At 41.2% G+C, this 14,062-nt stretch overlaps 1 protein-coding gene and 1 non-coding gene across 5 annotated transcripts in view; one reads left to right on the top strand and one right to left on the bottom strand.

Moving 5' to 3' along the window:
* Positions 1 to 14,062, top strand: part of SLC44A1 (solute carrier family 44 member 1) — a 199,009-nt gene that overhangs the window by 19,158 nt on the left and 165,789 nt on the right. The window lies entirely within an intron of this gene.
* On the bottom strand, positions 2,413 to 2,519 carry LOC112836797 (U6 spliceosomal RNA). Its single transcript, XR_003211566.1, has one exon. It is a non-coding gene; the product is annotated as a U6 spliceosomal RNA (small nuclear RNA).

The following is a 14,062-nucleotide window of genomic DNA, read 5'->3' as shown; positions in this document are numbered from 1 at the left end:
GCAAATACTGAGTTTTCCTATCTGTGATGGTGGTGTAGTTCTCCGTGTATTTAAGCCTTTAGTTTCTTACATCATTGTTAACTGTTCTGGTCTTTTCTGTCTTGGTTTATTCCCTTGATTTGGTAAAATCTGCTTTGGTAGTTTACTGAGAAGGGATACTTGAGGTAATTTTTTTTTTTTTTTTGATACCTTGCATGCTTTTATTCCTACCTCTTACCTATTTTAGATTTCACTGGATGTAAAATTCTGGATTGGAAATTACCGTCCCTCAGCATTTAAAATGTGTTGTTCTTTTGTTGTCTTTGTTTCTAGGGTGGCTGTTGACTCTGTTGCCATTCTGATTCTTGATTTTTTGGTATTCAACTTGTTTTATCCTCTCTGGAATCTTTGAGGATCTTCGTTGTAACCCGTATTCTGACATTTTTCAGTGATCTGTCTTTTGAGAATCTGTTCTCATCCATTACGCTGACCGCTGTGGAGTCTTTCAATCTGGGAATTTGTGTTTTGCAGTTGGGAAAAATTTTCCTGAATTTTCTTTGATTTTTTTTCCCATCTGTTTCCCCTGTTCCTTAATTTTCTTCTTTCATTTCTGAACTCCTGTTTTCTCCACATTCTGGTAGATTTCCTCAATTTCTCTTTCGGTATTTCTATTGCATTTTTATTTCTGCTGTGAGTTCTCAATTTCCTAGGGTATTTTATTTTGTTCTCTTCAACATTCTTTTTCATTTTTGCATCTTCTATTCTTATCTCTCTGGGCATATGTGTGCACATTTGTTTTAAATTCAGTTCTCTATCTACATCATCTGTTTCTTCCAACTTTGTTCTGTTTGTCTCTGCATTCGTGTTAAAACTTTCCTTAAATGCCTAGTAATCTTAGCTATCTGCTCATTATTTAAGTACCAGGCTCTAAAATGTTGTTTGAAAATATTCTATTCATTTGGGAATGGTTGACTGGGCTTCACTGGAAGGTGGTCTGGCTGGCCTTTTTCCTTGGGAAATGCCCAGTGTCAGTATCTTTTGGACTGGTCAGATTTTTCCAAAGAAGTTTGCTCCTCTCTCATGGAGGGCATTACTAGCCTGTTTGCCAGAGTTCTGGGACACAGGGGGAAAGAAAGTTGGGTGGGAGTTGGTCTCAATATTTAATACGTAAACTTCCACTTAAATTTTTTTGTTTCCCATGGGGTACCCCTGGCCACAACCCTTCTGGGCAGACAAAGGGGCAGTTAGTTGCTCAGTTGCACAAAGGGTGTAACTGCTTTTGAGCCTCCTTGCACTAAATTCTCCCATTTAAGCCCACTGTCACCTCCAGTTCCAGAGATATCTTATACCACTAATTCCTGAGGTTTGGGGGATTTTTTTGTGCCATAAGTCAGTATGCTTCCTGGCTTTTCCACTGTTGACTCAGAATAGCTTTTTGGAGTCTTCTAGGTCAGTTATCTCTCTCCTACTCACTTCCAAGCTCCAAATATTTTAAATCCCTTTACTGTCATTTTAATGGCATTTTGGAAGGGAGCAGAGTTAAATGCATGTATTCAGTAAGTCAGCATTTACTGGCAGTACTATTTAAGTCTCTTTCATCTTTATGAGTTCTGGTTTAACAGTTTCATTAAAGTGTGGTGCACAGAAAGGAGCTCACTAAACTAGACTAAGTCATTCCTTCTGGATTCTTCATGTTGCCCAAGGTGGAATGAGCTTTTCCAATAACTTCACTTATGTTAGCTTGCAGTCTACCAAAAGCCCTAAGACATCTTTTTTTCCTGTCCTGATGTTTCTATAATGTTGGATTTTTAAAACATGAGGACAAAACTTGAATTTCCCTAGGAAATTTAAAGCTATTGGTTTTTGCCCAGTTTTGTAGACTTTCTTGAACTTTTGGAATTCTGACTTTATTATCCAGTATATTTGTTATTCCTTTCTTTTTATTTTTTATTATTTTTATTTTATTAAGTTTTTATTCCTGATGATTGGGTCAGCAAACCAATTATGTCTTCATATTCATTTGAGAAAGGGCTTGTTAATTGTGGGGTTCACTGGCCTCTTTCCTTTGGAAAACACTTGTGTCATTATCTTTTAGCCTTGATATTATTTATTGTTTAATTATTATTAAAAATATTTTTCATTTCTTTTCAACACCTCTCTTTAGTTGGTCGGCTCTTTTCCCAAGACCATTTGAGCAGTTCTGGGGTGCCTGGGTGGCTCAGTGAATTAAGTGTCCAACTTTTGATCTCAGCTCAGGTCTTGACCTCAGGGTCGTGAGTTCAAGCCCCATGTTGGGCTCCATGATGGGCATGGAGCCTACTTAAAACACACACACACACAACCATTTGAGCAGTTCCAAATATATTTGACACTTATTTGAGTCCATCTCTTATCTTCAGAGATAGATAAGATCAACACATTTTAGTAAAATTCAGCTGTATCATATGTTTCCCGAATTTGCGTATCATCCTTGCGCAGGGGCCATGCTAATCTTCTCTGTATCGTTCCAATTTTAGTATATGTGCTGCCGAAGCGAGCACTGTATCATATGTTTCCCAATCTCTGTTCTCCTAATGTCAAACAAGGACATGACATTAACCAGGAATGGCTTGTTCAGGTATATGTGCTGGCTCTTACTATATACCTCTTCTTGAGAGCCCCCAAACCCTCTTTTGTTAATCTGCGCTAGAATTTTACTGAGTTGAAGTTATGTTCAATCACAAAGTTTGTGACATTCACGTTATTCTCCTTTCTAAAAGTGGGTATGCTAACATGTTTCCCCCTGGTTCTCTGCCATTGTGGAGGGCATGTACTTGTCTGGATGACCAGGGTGTGAACTCTCCCCTGGGAGATAAGGCAGTGTGTTATCTCCCTGTGTTCAAGGCATACTGCATTGGTCTGATATAGAAGACCCTCCATAAATGTTTGAGTGAGTGTGTTTGAAACAGCTTAGGGTTCTTTCTGGACTTCCTCACCTATTCACCTATTGGGCTTCAGTGTTTCCAGCTCCATGTTGAGTCTCACCCTACTAAATTTTGCTGATACTTCTAAGGGTATACTTTCTCACTTGTGTTTAAAGTGTCAAGATCTGGGGCGCCTGGGTGGCTCAGTCAGTTAAGCGACTGCCTTCGGCTCAGGTCATGATCCTGGAGTCCCGGGATCGAGTCCCACATCGGGCTCCCTGCTCAGCAGAGAGTCTGCTTCTCCCTCTGACTCTCTTCCCTCTCGTGCTATCTCTCATTCTCTCAAATAAATAAATAAAATCTTTAAAAAAAAAAAAAAAGGGCGCCTGGGTAGCTCAGATGGTTAAGCATCTGCCTTCGGCTCAGGTCATGATCCCAGGACTCTGGGATCGAGTCCTGCATCGGGCTCCCTGCTCCTTAGGAGCCTGCTTCTCCCTCTGCTTCTCTCTCTCTCTCTCTCTCCCTCTGTCTCTCATGAATAAATAAATAAAATCTTTAAAAAAAAAAATAAAGTGTCAAGATTTGTCAAAAAAAAAAAAGTCTTTTTTCAGAGTACCTGTTGGTGTTGCAAGCATTATGCTGGCTTTTGGGTCTATAGTAAAGAAAAAGACAGCCCCTGCTCTCATGGAGCTCACTACCTGGTGGGGAAGAAAGCATTGAAGTGCCAACGGTGAAGTTTGTGCACGGCCCATCCTGTGCACGTGTTATCTTGACATTGGAGGTCATATTTGGGATACTTCCTTACCCCTGCCACATTCTCTCCTTAGACTGCCTCTAGTCTTTCTTTATGTATCATGTCTGGCATGTGCTAACTTCGCTGCCACCACCCTAGTCTGAGCCTACATTGTCTTGTGCTGAGGGGCCTGCACTCCTTTCTCCACACAGCAGTCTGCGTGATTGAAAAGCAAACTCAGATCCCATCTGCCCTGTGCCTAGAACCCTGCAGTACCTTCCATCACACTGAAGTGTGTATCTAGACTTCCTTTCTGCCTCGATCTGGCTCTGCCTACCTCTTCAGCTCCCCTCCTACGGGTTTCCGTTCATTATGTTCTGGCCGGATTCACTGTTTTCAGACATGCTGAGATCCTTCCGTGTCAGAGCCTTGCTTTTCTTCTCTCATCTGGACCGTACCCTCAGATTTGTCAGCCTTGCTCCCCCTCGGTTCTGAGATGACCCTTCTACCCCAACCCTGTCATGGGCTGTTTCTTACTTGATTGTATGTTTCTTTAAGCTGATCATCACCTGAAATTATTTACATATATTTACTGGCTTTCTCCCTCCATAAGCTCTGCAAGCACTGGGATTTGTCTGGTTGGTTGAACGCTGTATCCCTCAGTGTGGCACCAGGCTGTGGCAATTCGGAGGTGGTCAGTCAGTGTTGGATGAATGAGGCATTATAGTATCAGTTTACATCATGCCTTCTACCTCTCTGTGATTAGTTCAAGGCCCTTTTGATGAGATAGGCCAGTCTGTGAGCAAAGTCATTCTTCCAGACTTAATAAGGTTCCTGCTGGTAGAGTTGTGTCTTAAACTGTAAAATACTAAATTCTGTTCTTTGATGCCATTTGTGTAACTAATTTTCCACGTGCTTCCTAGTCCTGTCGGAATAATAGATAAAAAGACCAACTGTGGCTCTAACTCCTTGGGTTTCATATTTCCTAAAAACATTTCTCAGATTTCTGCTGGTAGGCTTTTTGTATCATGCGTTTTTTTTTTTTTTTTTTTTTTTTTAAGTAAACTCTCTGCCTAGTGTGGGTCTCAAACTCATGACCCTGGGATCAAGAGTCATATGCTCTACTGACCGAGCCAGCCGGGTTGCCCCAGTATCCTGTAATCTTGACAAGCTTTCTCTTACCTCTTGGATTCTTCCTGTTGAAACTTGTTAGACTTGTTAATTTTCTGTGTAGCATGGGATGCTGGTTTTCTAGAAGATTCTGCAAATCCTTTGTCTTATATTTATCTCATAGCTTCTCTGGTACAGATTTTTCATTCCTCCCTTCCTCTACGTTCCTGTTCAATGGTATCTTTTTTTTTTTTTAATCACCACCCTACTTCTAACTGGTCATGGGAAGGGCTTTGTGAAGCAAAAGGGATGGAATTTGGTCTTGATGATGAGTAATAACTTCAGTGGGACATAGGTAAAGGAACTCCGGCCTGTAGGAATGACGCAAGCAGAAGCACAGAAGGGCATAATGCACAGTGTGTTTGGCAGAAGTGGTCTGGGATGACTGGACTATGTGTTTATCAGTAGTATGGGGTCTGGCTGAAAGGTAGATTGTGACCTTAAATGGAAGGTTCAGGATTATGGAGATTCTGTACTCTCTCTCATAATATTTTTATATTCTTAGTGTGGGAATTATTTTCTTCTTTTTATATATTAGTTGAAGGTGAGGATCTCTTAATTTTTTTTTTCCTGTCTTCAACAGCACCCTACCTAGTAGCTTGCACATAATAGGTGTTCAATGTTGAGTTGAATTGAATTCTGATAAGATTTAATCTCCCCAAGATCTAGAAGGCCAGACTTTTTCTATTTGAGAGAGGGAGAATGAACAGTGGAGGGGGCAGAGGGAGAGGGAGAAGCAGACTCTCTGCTCAGCAGGGAGCCCGATGCGGGGCTCAATCCCAGGACCCTGGGATCATGACCTGAGCAGGAGGCAGACGCTTAACCGACTGAGCCACCTAGGCGCCCCAAGTCCCCCTTCTTGATAGGACAGTTAATATTTTCATAATCTTCAGTGCAGTGCTGTACAGGGGCATCTTCACATACCCCCTTCCAATCAGGGGATTACTTCTGTTTCCCTCCGAGAAGAAAATCTGGAGCCACTATGAATTATCCTGTGTTAGGTATAATGGTCCTGTTTATAGATGAGAAAACCAGTTGATAGAGGTCAGAGGTCTAAGATTATTTAGCAAACGAATGACCTGGAATTAGAACGCAAGTCTTAGGTTATTTTTTCTCCTCTGTGTTTTAGGTGTCCCAAATCCCACTTAAGGTTGATGAGTGGCCTAGTGGCCAATTGAAAAAAAAAATGCAGTTTCTGTAGCAGTGGCTGGTCCACATGCTGAAAGTGAGCCTTCCCCATCTGCAGAGGGTTATAGACAAATTCAGAGCCTCTGGCCTTTCTTGTGACCTGTGCATGAAAATGGGTAAGAGAAAGAAAAGGGGCACCTGGGTGGTGCAGTTGGTTAAGCATCCGACTTTGGATTTTGGCTCAGGTCATGATCTCAGAGTTGTGAAATCAAGACCCGCATGGGGCTCCACGCTCTGCGGGGAGTCTACTTGAGGTTCTTTCCCTCTCCTGCTTCTCCCGCTGCTCATGTACTTGCATGCACGCGTGCTCTCTCTCTCTAGTACATACACACACACATACATACATAAATAAAATCGTTAAAAAAAGAAAAATATTTTATATACCACATTACATATTAAAATAATTCCATTCAGCATGTTTAATTTTGTAATTTTCCTGTATTTTCACTAGTGACATTATAATTCTCAAAAAGGCTTTCTTCATTTGGTGTAAACTGGAACTGATACTGATAACTTTGATTAGAGTAAGAGTCAACCAAAGTTTATTTCTAAGACATAAAATGTTGATGAATTAGAGGTGGAGGTTTTATTCCTTATTGTCAGCATAGTCAATATGGACTATGGAGGTGAGTGGACTACATTTTGCCTTTTTTTTTTTTTAAAGATTATTTATTTATTTATTTATTTGACAGAGAGAGACACAGCGAGAGCAGGAATACAAGCAGGGGGAGTGGGAGAGGGAGAAGCAGGCTTCCCGCGGAGCAGGGAGCCCGATGTGGGGCTCGATCCCAGGACCCTGGGATCATGACCTGAGCTGAAAGCAGACGCTTAACAACTGAGCCACCCAGGCGCCCGACTACATTTTGCTTTTATTAATACTTGTCAACTAGGTTTTTCTGAAAAAAAAAATTTTTTTTTTGGTTCTGATTGAACAGGTACCCATTGATTTGAAAAATCCGTATGTAAACTCAGGATGCTAGGCTCTTATATCATTTCATGGTGGATGATGTGTGTAAAATTTCAACTGAGTAAATTTCATTCAAGCAATGGGAGTCTTGAAGATGTGAGTCCATTGCAAAAAAGTATTATGTTCTGTGTTTATTGTCTGATTCTTAACCTGCAGTCCCAGAGCAGTAATAATTCAAACCATTGTACCTACAATATCATAGTTCATTAACTAATTTGCCATTACTCTAAAATTATGGTTTTTGTTTTTCCCTCAACAGAATGTGCCTAATTTTTTTTGTTCTTAGTAATATTAATAATAAACTACTTTTCCTGGCTCTGAGGGTCTTTAGAATCTGATAGCGTTTTTTAGTTGTAAGGAACCCTCAACCCTTCTGTGTTTTATCCACACCCACAGCCACATGTGAATGAATATGGTAGTTTTCTAAGTTATTATTTCTCTATGCATTCAGATATGTTTCACAGTGCTGAAAGATAGGGTAGGGAAGGAACACGGACTTTGAGGTTAGAGATAACGATAGTGAACAAGGCTAATAAAAACAATATATCCATCAGGTTTTGTTTATGCTCATTATAACAAACTCTTCATGCATTCGTTAGATAAATCCCTAATTCTCATTTTATTGGATGTTTTCCTATGAGCAGTATGAAGCTTCTCCTTTTCCCACGTTTATCCTGTTGAGCTGTGTATCTTTTACACCAGCATTCGATTCAAAATTCCCTCTGGACTCTGCCCTCAGTTTATTCATATGGTCTTTGTCCACTGAGCAAGATGGTACTTGAGGCATATTGGCCTTTTCAAATAAGCATCTTACTCCTGCCACACTGCTTTTACTTATGATGTTCTCCCTGTTCGGAGTTTTTCTCCCTTCTATCCAATTCTGTCCCGATGAGCCAGCTCATATTCCTTCCTTTACAGAAGTCTTTCTCTTTAGTCTATACTGATCAGTCTCATCTCTGAACACTTAACATATAATCATCTCACTAGCCTGAGTAGTGCTATCTAAGTGTTCCATGTCATCTACCTACAGAAATACTGACTTTTTAAAAGCATAGAAATGAGGCCCTGAGCAAGTTCTCATGCCCAGAATTTAATTAACATATTGCAGAATCAAATAACAGTAACACCTAACTATTTATCGACTTACTTTGATAGGTTGCTATCAGTTTACTTGGCTACATGTAGTGCTATGTATTTTATACGTATTATCATTAGTCTCACAATGTTATAGATGAGAAATTAAGGGCACATTGGTTAAATGAGTTGTCTCAAGGTCAGATAGTAGCTTCTTTGTGGTCGAGCCAGGGTTTGTAAACAGTTTGCCAAGTTTCAAAACCAGTGTTCTTTGTACTGTGTGAAAAACTCTTTGTGCCTCAGATTCAAACATGTATGTGTGTATAACTGAAGGAATTAAATAGAAATCTAAGTTTCTTTGAACATGATTTTCTTCTTTGGTAGACACTGAGTACTACCACCCCATGGTATTATCGGGGGTCCAGGTTGTGAAAGATAGTCATTTTGCTGTTCCCATCTTCAAAGCGCTTGAATCTAATTGGGTAACAGAGGCATATGTATTGTTACCTACATACAAGGAAGGATGGAATAGATCTACAAAAGGAAATTAAATAGTCTTGTAGGTCCATGGAAGAGATTATCATTTCCAGCTGGAGGAATTAGGGATGGTATCAGAAACTAGCATTCTGGGGCTGATGGAAGGATAGAAGTTTGAAAGAAGATTGTGTTGAGTTTGGACTTTGGAACTTGGAGATTGGGGTTCAGTGTCTTACACCATCACTCACTAGCCAGGTAAACTTGGGAAAATTAGCCAGTAGCTCTGACTTTTCTTCCTTTAGTACCACTTATCCCTAGGGGTTAATGAGAAGACTCTGGGAAAAAATAACATGTGAATCTCTTAGCATTGTGCCTAGTGCATAATAAGCACTCAGTAAATGTTAGCTAAAGTAATTTTGGTAATGAAAACCCTTAGAAGAAACTTGAAGGTGACTATTAAGTTTGTGGAAGGGTTTAGTCTCTTTGGGACTCAGTGGGCTAAGCCTTGAAAGGTAAATTGGAAATTATGGTTCCAGTGAGTCATTTCATCCTTAGAATATTATTGCCTCTTCCTTAGACAATAGAGCCATTAGAGTTTTGTTTTTTGTTTGTTTTGTTTTGACAGAAGTGATATCTTGTAACCTGAATTTTAGGAAAATAACATAAGAATGGGAAAACTAGACTGAAGATGATTGGAGGGGTATGGGAAGACTGGCTGATGATGCAGCAGACAAGGGAAGAACTGATCAAAATCCAAACCAGTGCCAGTTGGGGGCAGGGGGGAGTAAGGGGGAACAAGAATGTGAGACCTTGCAGGAACAGGAATAATCTCCTGTTATTTCAACCTCAAAATTATATGCACTAACACCAAAATGTATGTACTCTTTTTTTTAAGATTTCATTTATTTATTTGAGAGAGAGAGAGACAGAGACAGAGATAGTGACAGAGAGCACAAGCTGGGAGATGAAGGAGAAGCAGGCTCCCCGCTGAGCAGGGAACCCGATGTGGGGTTTGATTCCACGACCCCGGGATCATGACCTGAGCCGAAGGCAGACGCTTAATGACTGAGCCACCCAGGCACCCCCGAAATGTATGAATTCTTATTGTTCAGATTATAAAATCTTTATGTGCTCATTGTAGGGAAAAGTTTAGGGTAAAATAATAATTTATAATTCCAGCACATAGAAACAACCACTATGTGCTTTTACTTATTTATTTATTTTTTAAATTTATTTATTAGAGAGAGAGAGAGATTATGGGTAGGGAGGGGCAGGGGGAGGGAGAGAGAGAGAGAGAGAGAGAGAATGAATCTCAAGCCGACTCCCCACTGAGTGCAGAGCCTGACGTGGGGCTTGATCCCATGATCCTGAGATCATGACCTGAGCTGAAATCAAGAACTGGATTCTTAACCAACTGAGCCACCCAAGCGCCCATCCCTTCCAAATTTACAATGGCCTTTATACCCAATTTTGATTGAAATATTGGTTTATTCTAATCTTCACATCACTTCATATCCATGTAAATGTGATTGCTGTTATTATCTGAGGTGGTTTCCCTTCATTTGTTTTGGGGTATTTGTATTTTGTTGTAATAGGTCTGGAAGATTTTTTTTTTTTTTTTTTTTTGAGAGAGAGTGTTTGAGCAGAGGGAGGGGCAGAGGGAGACAGAAACTCAAGCAGGCTTCATAGTCAGTGTAGAGCTCACCGCAGGGCTTGATTCCAGGACCCTGAGATCATGACCTGAGGCGAAATCAAGAGCCAGGTGCTTATCTGACTGAGCCACCCAGGTGCCCCTTAAATTTTTATTTGGAAATAATTTTAGATTTACAGAAGAGTTGCAAAGAATACAGAATGTTCCTGTGTTCCCTCCATCCAGCTTCCTCTATGTTAGCATCTTACATAAAATTGATACATTTATCAAAACTAAGAAATTAATGTTGGTACAATACTGTTAATTAAACTACAGCCTTTATTTGGGTTTTCCCAGTTTTTCCACTGTTGTTTTTTTTTCTATCCCGGGATCCAATCTAGGATCCCTCACTGCATTTAGCCGTTATGTCTTCTTAACTCCTCCAGTCTGTGACAGTTTCTCAGGCGTTCCTTATATTTCATTACCTTGTCCTTATTGAAAAGTAAGCACCTACGCTTTTGAAGTAATGAATTGTGGCTTCTCCGTTATCCAAAAGTAGAGGATTCCCATGAAACCTTTTGTAAGCTTGAGATGCTGAACAAACAATTACCATTTCATAAAGACGAAAATCCTCTTCGGATTTCTTCCATTTGAGGAAAATAAGAGCTAATGTAATTCTTTGGTAAATTGAACTTTTGGATAGCAGGGAAAACCTGTGTATAATTTGAAATCCACCCTATATGTGGGCCCATATGAGGTTTAAATTCTTGTTTTCTTAAGATTTATTTAATTTTTTAAAGAGGTTATTTATTTTAATTAAAAATTTTTAAATTATTTATTTATTTAAGAGAGTGAGCGCGAGAGAGAGAGAGAGAGAGAGAGAGGGAAAAGGAGCAGGGGTAGGGGCAGAGAGAGAGGGAGATGCAGACTCCCGCTGAGCGGGGAGCCTGGGAGCAGGGCTCAGTCCCAGGACTCTGGGATCATGACCTGAGCCCAAGGCAGACACTTAACTGAGGCATCCAGGTGCCCCTATTTATTTATTCTAGAGAGAGAGCACGAACAGGGAGAGGGGCAGAGGGAGAGAGAGGGGAAGCCGGCTCCTCACTGAGTGGGGGGTCCCGACACAGGGCTCAATCCCAGGACTCTTGAGATCATGACCTGAGCCAAAACCAAGTGTTGGACGCTTAACTGACTGAGCCACCCAGGCACTCCGAAATTCCTTTTTTTTTTTTTAAAAGATTTTATTTATTTATTTGAGAGAAAGAGAGAATGAGAGATAGAGAGCACGAGAGGGAAGAGGGTCAGAGGGAGAAGCAGACTCCCCGCTGAGCAGGGAGCCCGATGCGGGACTCGATCCCGGGACTCCGGGATCATGACCTGAGCCGAAGGCAGTCGCTTAACCAACTGAGCCACCCAGGCACCCCCGAAATTCCTTTTTTAAAAAATTCTTGATAATGATATAAAACAGATTAATGAAATTAAGATTTCAGAATTAATTTGAAATCATTTTGAAAAATAATTTAATAAACTTGTTGATCCCTAAACTGTGAAGTTATAGGTTACAGGCCTGGAACTAGTCAAGTAGCATTCTTTATGTATTGATAAGAAAGTGGCATTTAAGAAACAACCATACTCTACAGCTATCGGGTATATAGTCAGGCATATTTCAGTTTGTCCTGACTCTAGGTTACATCACAGATGTAAAGCTCCAGTGTTAATTCCAGCCCTTTCATGAAAAAGAGTATGTTTTTACAGCATCAGGGATGGTAAACACATTCCAGAATTGAGCACATGTCAGAAGTTTTAGGATAACTTTAAGCTTGTAGATTCATCTTCAGACTGTCCTAAATATTGACTGTTGGTTAAATTTTGCCTTCAGCTCTTGCATTTTGTTCATGAAAATGTCAGCCATGCCACTGGGACAAATGCTTGATAATTCAGGCCTGTCCCTGAAGGATGCACTTTAGAGGTAACCACAAATATTCTTTTGAGATTAATTGATAAGATTCTCTGATTTTTAAATTCAGTGATTCCACTGAGTGTGGGGGTTCATCAGCTGTGGAAAATGAATGCAGTTTCCATGGGCTAGATTCACATGTCTGGTTTGACGCAGAACACTTGTATTTTGTTGGTCATATCAGTAGTGCTCTGGGTTTTTTTTCCCCCCTGCGGTTTGCGTTTTGGTGTGTTCAATTGTCTTGTCACATCATGGAAGGACAATCTTATGAGTCGCCAGGGGGTCTGACAAGTCGAGCCACTCAAAGCCCTTTAATTTCAAGTGTCCTTGATCTGAGGAAGCAGCTCAGTAAATCTCTTAAATAAGTTTTCACAGCCTAGCCATATGCCTGCATTAAAGTAAAGGAAACTTCTGTGCACTGCTTCACCTTCTTCCAAATATTCCTTGCATTTGTGATGGTGAAGGCCATAACCTGGAGTTACAAGCTGTCACTTCCTTCATCACTTCATGCAGTGAACCTGATTCATTCATTCAGTAAGTAGTAATTGAGTTCAGTACATTCTGTGTGCCAGCGACTCTTGCAGGTATGGGGGAGACAGGACAGCACCAGACTTCTTTTCTAGTGGACAGGGAAGGTGCACCAAATAAGTAAAATATACAGTTTAGCAGATGGAGATACATGCTGCTATGGAGAATATAAGGGAGGGGCCATAGGGAGAGAGTGTGTGTGTGTGTATGTATGTGTATGTGTGTGCACACGCACAATATACAGAATGGTGGTCAGGAGAAGCCTCACTAAGATGATGACATTTGAGCAAAAACCTAAGGGAAGTGAGGGGGCAAGCCAGCTTGAGTACCCAGGGAAGGACTGCTCTAGGCAGAGGAAACAGTAAGTGCAAACGTCAGGAGTTGGACGCAAGCCCAAGCGACGAGAGGGACAGCGAGGCCATCACGGTTGCGGGTGTGGGGAGGGGAGGGAACAGCTCATAGGTGAGTGGCACCAGAGCACCTCACGTATGGTCAGCCATCCTGTCAGTTGGCCTTTGCTCTGAGTGAGGTTGGAAAACATTGTGGGTTTTTTTTTTTTTAAAGATTTTATTTATTTGAGAGAGAATGAGAGATAGAGAGCACGAGAGGGAAGAGGGTCAGAGGGAGAAGCAGACTCCCCGCTGAGCAGGGAGCCCGATGCGGGACTCGATCCCGGGACTCCAGGATCATGACCTGAGCCGAAGGCAGTCGCTCAACCGACTAAGCCACCCAGGCACCCCATTGTGGGGTTTTGATCTGGATTTCCGATGAAAAGGGTTTCATTTTATTGACTCTAGTGTTGAGGGGACAAGGATAGAAGCGGATAGAAGGCTGTTTCTGTAATTCAGGTACGAGATAATAGTGGCTTGAACCAGGTGGTAGAAATGGTCAGATTCTGGACATGTTTGGAAGATAAGAGACATCAGCATTTCTTAATGAGTGGGATATGTGGTGTGGAGAAAGAGGCCATCAGGTTTTTAGTCTGAACACCTGAGAAGGTGGAGTTACTGTTTGCACGGATGGGGAAGGCGGTTGGTGGAGCAGGTTGTGTGGGAGAAGATCAGGACTTTTGGTGGGGGGTCTGTGTGCATTGTGAATGAGACGATGAGGCCTGGTGTGGCCACCGCCCTTGCTTGAATGTACTTTGGAAATTTGCATATGCCCTCTCTCTTTGCTGCAGGTACTCCATCTATGACAAATAATTTTAACTTTTCAATATTTAAATCAAGCATCTTAAATTCCTTGATGGCAAGTACTTCGTGTCTGTTAGCTGACTGGGTTAAAAAAGAACCTCACATCTCAAGTGGGCTTCGGTGTGCTAAGCAGGTTGCAGTAGACCCGATGGGTCTGGAATACAGATGTTTCAGCAGCCACACCACATAGGTGAACCTGGAAAAGACAAGCAAACAAAAACAGAACAAAACTAAGACCTCAACAATTTAAAAGTTAAACAACC

Source organism: Callorhinus ursinus, unplaced genomic scaffold, assembly GCF_003265705.2.
Source record: "Callorhinus ursinus isolate GAN/ISIS: 27379988/994484 unplaced genomic scaffold, GSC_fseal_2.0 scaffold24, whole genome shotgun sequence".
Classification (NCBI taxonomy): Eukaryota; Metazoa; Chordata; class Mammalia; order Carnivora; family Otariidae; genus Callorhinus; species Callorhinus ursinus.
Note: the sequence above shows the minus strand (reverse complement) of the source record. Positions and strands in the feature narration are given on the sequence as shown.